Source organism: Gastrolobium bilobum, unplaced genomic scaffold (assembly GCF_033153095.1).
Source record: "Gastrolobium bilobum isolate Gb01-03AN ecotype WA unplaced genomic scaffold, APGP_CSIRO_Gbil_v1 utg44137, whole genome shotgun sequence".
NCBI classification, from domain to species: Eukaryota; Viridiplantae; Streptophyta; class Magnoliopsida; order Fabales; family Fabaceae; genus Gastrolobium; species Gastrolobium bilobum.
In genome coordinates, this window is record NW_026899388.1 from 20,118 (window position 1) to 28,978 (window position 8,861).

General features: G+C 31.8%; 1 pseudogene; it reads right to left on the reverse strand.

Annotated features, from left to right (window-relative positions):
• Positions 1–1,686: 1,686 nt before the first annotated feature.
• On the reverse strand, positions 1,687–6,477 carry LOC133290145 (hypothetical protein At1g04090-like; annotated as a pseudogene).
• Positions 6,478–8,861: the final 2,384 nt, after the last annotated feature.

The window sequence follows — 8,861 nt, forward strand, 5'->3', positions numbered from 1 at the left end:
GGGAGAACATAGTTATAACGCAAAAGTTGCTTTTTTCTCTCTCTCCACGTCAGCAGACAGGTTCTGAAAAGTAAATGAGGAGATAGAAAAAAAGCAACTTTTAATGTTATAACTATTTCTCCCGGGAGAACATAGTTATCAACGGTAGCTGTAGATAAGCTTATCTAAAGTGGCTGTAGAAATACTTTTGCGCTATATATATATATATATGAGATATGATCCTTTGACACCGGTGTCAAATTTTAAATTTGACACCGGTGTCAAATTTTAAATTTGACACCTCATTTGTGAGCCGTTAGATCAAAAAAGATCAACGACTCTGATTTGTAAGCTTGTGACACCATTGATCTTTTTTGATCTAATGGCTCTCAGATGAGGTGTCAAATTTGAAATTTGACACCAGTGTCGAAAGATCCTACCTCTATATATATATATATATATATATATATATATACTTTTGCCATATATATATATATATATATAGATCATTTGATTCTAGAGTAAGATTTATAAGTCTTACTCCACATTTCAGCCTTGATTTCCGTGAATTTAACGGTTATAGTTTAGGAAGTCATATTAATTAATTAATTATTAATTACATTACAAATGACAACCGTTAATTTTCGTCTATCAACGGCTAAGATAATGAGTAAGACTTCTAGAGTCAAAAGAATCCTCTCCAATATATATATATATATATATATATATATATATATATATATATATATATAGCGAGAGAGAGTGAGAGAGAGATATTATGGAGGGAATTCTGACATGAATTTATTCAGGCCACCATCATGGTGATGTAACTAACAGAAAAAAGAGATGAAGGGATTGAATTTATAAAACCATGAAAGTATTGATATTGATTGGCATATGCACGACAAAATTTAATGTAATGTGTATTACAATTTTTTTTTTCTTGTCTACCAGAATTTGTTATGCATTGCCTCTTTCACAATTTTGAGTCATCTTTATGAAGATTGGTTGTAGCAAGCATTACGAATCCTCTTCTGTTTCTTCAAATGTCTTGAGAGTGAGACATTAAAACAAGTTTAATAAATCCTATACAAATAATGGTTGGTCCAAATAATGTTGCTTTAATGGTTTTTTTTCTTCACAGAATAAGGCATATGAAAGGATCAAAATTCATATTGTTTTGGTGCACAGAGAATTAATAAGGTTTTTGATAGATAACAACCAGGAAAAATTATAATACACAGGATTTTATTGAAGTTGATTTACAATATAATAAGAACCACATTCCAGGACTTTCGAGAGGTTCTGGTCTCTCCACCAGTAGTTCCTAATAACCAACTCCTTATTTAATTCACATCCTACTTCTATTTATTGTATGGGTTAACTGCAGTTCTACATGGCAGTTTTACACAGTTTTGTACAGTTTTTGCAGTTATACATAATACTATAACTGCTCCTACTACATACAATTATTAAAATTCAAATAAGAGAGTGGCCTAGTTCTCTAAGGGCCCTCCTAGAATATACTTTAAGGGGATTGGTCCTATCAGTTTTGTACTACTTTGAATCTATTGTTGGTTTCATTTGACTTTTTTGTGTCTTTCCAATTAAAATCAAATTGAAACCACTTGTACAATTTCACCCAATAACATTATTCTAAACCAATTTTGAAGTTTACAAGAATAAATGTAACTGAAGCTACAATGTTCAAACTTCATCACCACTCCAATTATTCTTCACCTTTGGACCTGTGGGTCCTGCCTCTCCCAGCACTTCCTTTGGTAAACTCTTTACAATATTTTCAAAAGCAGATTTTAGCTTCCCAGGTAACAACTTCTCCACCTTCTTCAACTCATCATCTACACTGTAATCAATTTTTGGACCCCATTCCCTGAAATAGTTCAACCATGCTGGCTCTACAACTGCAGATCCTAAATAGTCTGCAGAAACCAATTCATATGTCCCCATATCCATGACTAAGTCACCTTTAGAAGTATCATCCCTTACACCTATTCCATTTGACCCTTGCAGAACAAGGCCAGGATGTGGGTAAGATGCATGACCATTTAAGGAAGAATAAACCACAGGTTTGTTCCTACTTTGGAACTCAAGCTGAGAGGCATCAACCCATGTACCCTTACTATGTTGTGAGAAATAGACCTGCCATAGTTGACCATTGAAGTTGCTTATCCTTAGTGTCACATGTTCCCAATCACCAACATGTTCACCTATCTTCCCCAAATTAATAGTAATGAACTCAACTTTTGCTCTAGCAGGTCCATTGAATGGGTAGAAGATCCACATGGCAACATCAGTGAAGGTTCCTCCAAGCATTGGTTTCACATGCACATAAGCTTTGGAACTTTGCAAATCTCCTTTCTTGACCCTCTCTTTGTTGGCTTCATCAGCAGGCAGGTCTAGCCAATATGCACCATCATTGTTAGGATCCTGAGGGAGATTAGTGCCATTTTGTGCTATTGGGACAGGATTTGACTCTTGCCCTTTCTTGTATAATAGTGCTCCATTGGAGAAAAACCAATTGACAGAAGAAGGCAAGTATACTTCATTAGGATGCAAGTACATAAATGGAGAATAAACTTGGAGTATTGCATCAATTTGTTGTAGATTAGGCATGTATTTCGTCTTAGCATTGATGCTTTTCAAACATGCAATGGATTGAAGGCTAGTACTCCCACCATTTTGTGCAACAAAGGTTCCTACAGGAACACGAGGAGCATAAGTACTCCTATTGCTTGGTCTAACATCATAAACATTGAAGCCACTTGGATCACTGTCCTTGCCTGTTCCCCAAATCCATGAATATGTCTCACCTTGGTCAGTGAGGTCTGACCTGACACACCTGATTTTATCAAGGGAAGGCTTATCTGGTGTGGTGGTGACAACATGGCCTAAAGCTTTATAGCCATTAGGTGCTATTGGTAGCCAAACATAGCCAGGGAAATCTTGGGTAATGGAAAGAGATGCACTGTTCCATACAAGTGTGTAATCAACTGGTTGCTTTAATGTGCCATTGATGGTACTTGAAGACACATCTTTTGCCACAAGAACCCATCCAAATTGAGGCTTGTTGTTGGGTTGGCTGTAGCTACCCAACATAGAGAATCCTTGAGGTATTACACTTGGTTCAAACACTGTGAAACCTTGATTGTCTGGCCCACCTTCATTGGCAGCCCAAACTTTGTTGAATGTTGTTACTTGAGCCACTTGCAGCCCACCCAGATCAATGGTTCCATTTGCAAAACCATCCCCTGCATGTGACAATTCAGCATTAGCAATAATTCGCCTGCATTTACTAGAATATATCATAACAAGAAGAGGAAATGACAATCATATAATGGATACCTGGTGGCCAAGCATTTGTTTCAACAGGAAGCTTGAACATGGTTGCAATGGGGAGAGCATGCTTTTTCTTGAAGAGTTTTTCTGCAGAAGAACATGTGGTAAGACAATTACCCATTGTTTAGTTTTCCAAAGATTTGAGTGTCAATGTATGGAGAATATGGGCTATTATATAATATTAGCGATTTTTGCAAGAATTATATTCTCCTTTGAGGATAATTGTGAAGGTAGAAAGTTCATATAAAATATAAAATACAGGGGATGCCCCAAGGATATGTTTGTACAAGGAAGCTAGTTAGGCTACATAGATAAGCTTCAAAAAAATGTTCAACTTCACGTGTACACCAAACTGTTTATTAAAGGACTTGCTTGTCTTGTTTACCTTACATCCCTTTTCATCAAGGGAGATGTCAATTTTCATGTGTGACTCTGATGAGGGGCAAGCATCTATGGCCTATGGGGTCCTCTTTCTCCTTTCATTTTGTTCTTGTTTGTTTGGCTAACTAGATAACAATAGGTACCTATGGTCCTATGAGTTCATATTTCATAATGAGATGGAAAAACAAAAATCTTTGAAATTTATGTTCAAAACACATTTAAATTTGTTTTTGCATGGAATATCTTGTGGTGGTTGTGAAATTATCTTCAATATTGTATTTGCTGCACTTTGTATAGTGCAAAACAGGGTACTCTGTTATGCATGGTTAAATGCATAGTTAAAATAAACCATAAGTTGCAAAAAATAATTTAAATATCAATTTCATAATTAACAGGAAAAGTTGAGAAATGTGGCATGACAGGCAACTAACAAACAAATTTTGAGAACATTTTAGTTGATTTTTGTTGTATGGACCACCCTTTTTCTTTAACAAATACATGATGTTTTAAAGAATCGAATCTCTACAAGTTTAAATTGACAAGGCTTATTAACTTGGTTCAGGAGAAGCATATACAAATACAAATTTTAAAAACTGGTATCTTTGTCTTTTCTAGCTACAGTTTCCCTTTAGTAGCAAACTAATCGTACAGTTCAAGTTAGCAATATATGCAAGCAAGTATCTTAAAAAACACAATTTAACAAGAAACTATATTAAGCAAAATGGACTTCGAGTAGTGATTGTCTTATATAGCTTATAGGTTTTCCCCCCTTTTGGTAGTTTGCTTGCCTACTACGTAACTTAACATTAAATATTCATAGAAATGGGAATATTCCAAAAAAATCCAAAAAGTGGGGACACAGGAGAAGTGACTATTTGCAGATAAAGTTAGCATGGAATGCTAATCATATACACTAATCGAATTTATGAAAGTTGTTTGAACAAATCTATCACGTGAATACTTGTTTAACATTATAGGTTGATCATTTTTCCTCACGGATCCTAATATTTATGCTTATAAATTTGTTTCTATCCTTTTTATACAACTCTAATTCATGTAGAAGAATTTAACTTATTGCTGCCCAAAAATTGATCTTTGTAAAATATATATCATAATAAATTTTGGTAATCTTAGTTATTAATTATTTGGCCTAAATTAAAAAAAAAAAAAAAACATTTTTTGGTTGAAAACTACAGTTCTGTATGGATAATTTTGAAAATTATTTAATACTATTTATCAAATTAAAACTAATTGCGTAGAAAACATTGTTATTTTTTTTTTCTATAAAAGATATTGGGTTACAACACGTCAGAGCATTTTTTTTTTATAATTTTTACAAAAGAAGTAAGAACTTTCAGTCACTGCTAGAAAAGTAGATTCCTACAATAATAATCAACTTAAAAAATATTAAACAAACACCTTCCAAAATACTGCTGAACGATGTATTTTGCCTCAAACTAGATTTTGTACTTTTCTAAAGTATATATAAATAATACTAATTGGGCAACTTTTATTTTTAAGTACCTGTGCAACATAATAATAAAAGGAAAATAAATTTTCAAAAAAATAAAATAAAAATCACATGGCACCACTTATATTCAGATAAAGCTACTTGTATTGGATATGAGTCTGCCTTCCAACAATTGTCACTAATTAACATCGAAAAGTTTGTAGAGGTATGACTCATGTGCTACCTGTTTAAAGTTTAAACTCTTTTAACTATATATGTCAGGTTAGCTTTTCAATAATCATTATTTTAAACTATTAAATTTAATGTCAGCTGGTTGTTTTGGCAGGTTAGTATTAAATTATCTCTTAAATATGTGCATTATTATATACTCAACTACAATATAAAAACTTTCAATAATTTGAAATTTTTATAAGAAGCTATAAGTGATAGGTTGAAATAAATTTGTGATCAATGTGTAACAAACAAAAAAAACTTAAACCCCAAGGGTAGCTCAGTTGGCAGCTGAGCTCCCAAGGGATTGCTTGGTGCAGGGATCAAACTCTGCCTCAAGCAGTTTCTTGGAAAATCTTTGGGGGCCAGAGGATAAGTCAAAAAATCTTCGGTTGGGGAATTAGTCTCGTCTTTTTTCCGGTTGCGAAGCTTAGTGCACCCACTGTTACAAAGAGGGGCTAGCCCAAACGGGCCGTACCCCGAGGGCATGGTGCCCGGAGAAGGTTGAATGGGGATACCTCCTGGCAATGTACCAAAAAAAAAAAACTTAAAGTGGATATATTTTATACACGGACTCAAATTTTATGTGTTTCTTAAAGTCCCCAATTTATTTTCTTAAATAAAATACTATAAAATAAAAGGAATAAACCATAATACATTACGAAAGAAAATCATACATACTTTTATAATAGTAATTTTTCTTTTAAATATTTGCAATATTATATATTCAACTATAAATATAATCTACAAACTTTACAAATTTATAATTTTTTATGTCTAATTTTACGCATCGCTATCATCGTTTCTGTACATAGTTTTCGCAGCCAGCATCACAAAAGGTATATACCATGTATTTTCCACCCAAAAAAAGAACTATATACCATATTATTATCCAGGGATCTGAGTCAATGAACAAAAGAAAATAATGACGAACATCAAAGAAGCAATCAAAACAAGAAAAGATAAAGTAACATAGCCAGAGAAATACCAGATTGCTCCCATGGTGCAGCTCTTGGAATCCCCATTGCTTGAGTTGCCGAGAGAAACAGAACACAAATAATCCACACATTCACACCCATTTTTTATGTTTCTTTTTATGACTTCCACAACCCCAGAAAAATCTAAGCCTCAACTTTCCCAAATTTTCACTCTCCTATACATGAGCTCAATGGTTTGTAGCAATTCACCTTAATTGCAGGAAAAGCACAAAGTGTTTAGTTGTGGTGGGTACTGCTCAATGCTCAGGTTTGCTCTAAATAATATAATGAGGGTTGAGGGTTGGTAGGGTACATTGGGGTGGACCAGTTCCTTACTTTTCTTTTATCATGGATTGAATCTCTTGTGGTTCTGTCTCTCCCTTTAAATAAAGTATTTTGCAAATGTTTAGCATTAATTTTTTTCGCCGTTTTCACGCTATATTTCATGCGAAATATAAGTATAATGTTATAGAAAAGTCGTTAGTTATCTCAATATCATATTTAGAAGGGATTTAAAATCTTAATTCTTGACGTGCTCTGAATTAAATTAGTCGCGAAACTATAAACTAAATCGAAGTAGTGACGAAACTATAAATCGATTGAAAAATATATTATAGAGACAAAAATTGTGACACTCACACTTTCCTATAATGTTACACTTATTTTTTCCTTATTTTATTTATGATGATTCCTAATCTGTTTTTTTCTATGTAGCCAATCACAGAGAAAGGTAAGAGTGTCAGAGGCGGAACAGCAATGAAGATTATTGGAGAAGCACCAAAAAGAGAGATTAATAGAAGATAGAAGACACGTGACATAATGGATGATATAAGTTTTGGGTGACATTAATTTGCTTCTTTGTAGGTTGTGAGAAACTTCTCAACGCAATTATTAAGTGATAGTTCGGCAGTTATATGTCACAAGAGTTTTTTTTTTTTTTTTTTTTTAAGTTCCGGAAGATGGTGAACGTATGAATTAAGGGAGTGTTTGATAGAGGAGAAATTTTTTTTATGCGGGAATCTCAATTTTTAGAAATATGATTTTTATATTCAGTTTATATAAAAAAATCTTATTAGTGTCGCAAATTTCGTCACTACATATGAAATTTCGTCACAAACTCCTGAGTCGCAAATTTATTTGTGACGAAATTTGATTATTTATGTCAAAAATTGTCATTTGTGACAAAATTTATGACAAAATTTTTTGTCACAAATAAACTTTTTTCTTGTAGTTAATATCTTAAAATTAAAAATTTAGAAAAATTCAGTTTACCAGAAATCTTCAAAAATTTCATGTACCAAACGAGCCCTAAAGGATAAGTATAATTTGAAAAAGAGGGCCAAGAATTCAAAATGACTTTGTATTAAGACTCGAACTTAAAATTTCAGAGTGAGAGAAATAAATTTCTCATCACTTCAATTAATTGTTGTTGATCAAAATCAAATTTTGCTCTAACACATTCATTGATAAAATAGATCAAATAACGAGTAAATTACTTTTTGAATCCTCAATGTATATTATAGGGTTTAATTTAATTCTTTAAAAAAAATTGATTTTCTCTATAATTCAAAATAGGTCAATATTAATCTTTTTTAGGGACTAATGTGAATTTTTTTTTGAATTTCAGAGGGACTACGATTTTAATTAATTGGATCTATTTTAAATTTTAGATGGATCACAAGTTGACTTTTTTAAGGGATTAAAATGGGTTCCATAATTTTTTCTTTTTGATAATCACCTAAAAGATATTTTACTCTCGTCTCACATGTTGACCAAGATATTTTATTTTTTATTTTGTTAGATAAGATTAAAAAAACATTAAAGATTTAGTAAATAGATTATGGTAAAAGTAAAGTGAGTTGAATAGAATATTCTTGAATATTTCTCTCATATATAAATAAATAAGAAAATGAAAAGTAAAGAAATCACTAAATTGTAATATTGAGTACTTACCCAACCGATTTATATAGCAATTATTTCATTGACTAACTCCATAGACTGATAGTAAATTAAGTGAGCGTGACCTCTCTTTGATGAGAAACAAGAGAATATGTATTATTTCTTTAGAAATTCTTTTAAAAAATATATTCAAACCACTATTTCAATTGAGCTTGTACTTCTGTTAACTTTCTGGACTAAACATTGGATCTGGCACAAATTTATTGATGTATTAGGATCCAGGATTGCGTAAAAGTAAAAATTTCAAATTAATCTTCCCATTAATATTATTTTATGAATTGTTGAATTTATGTCAATTTAATTATCTTAAAAACATTGAAGTCAATTTTAATGCATTCTTAGTTAAAATAATTTTAAAAAAGAGTTTGATATTTATGTAATTAATACATATTCAAATTTGTTAAAATAGTTTTATACTAACAATCTAAATTAAATTATGTTAAAATAGTTTTATACTAACAATATCTCAAATTAAATTAAATTATTATATTTTATATTTATTAACTATATCAGTTTTTGAACTTGGC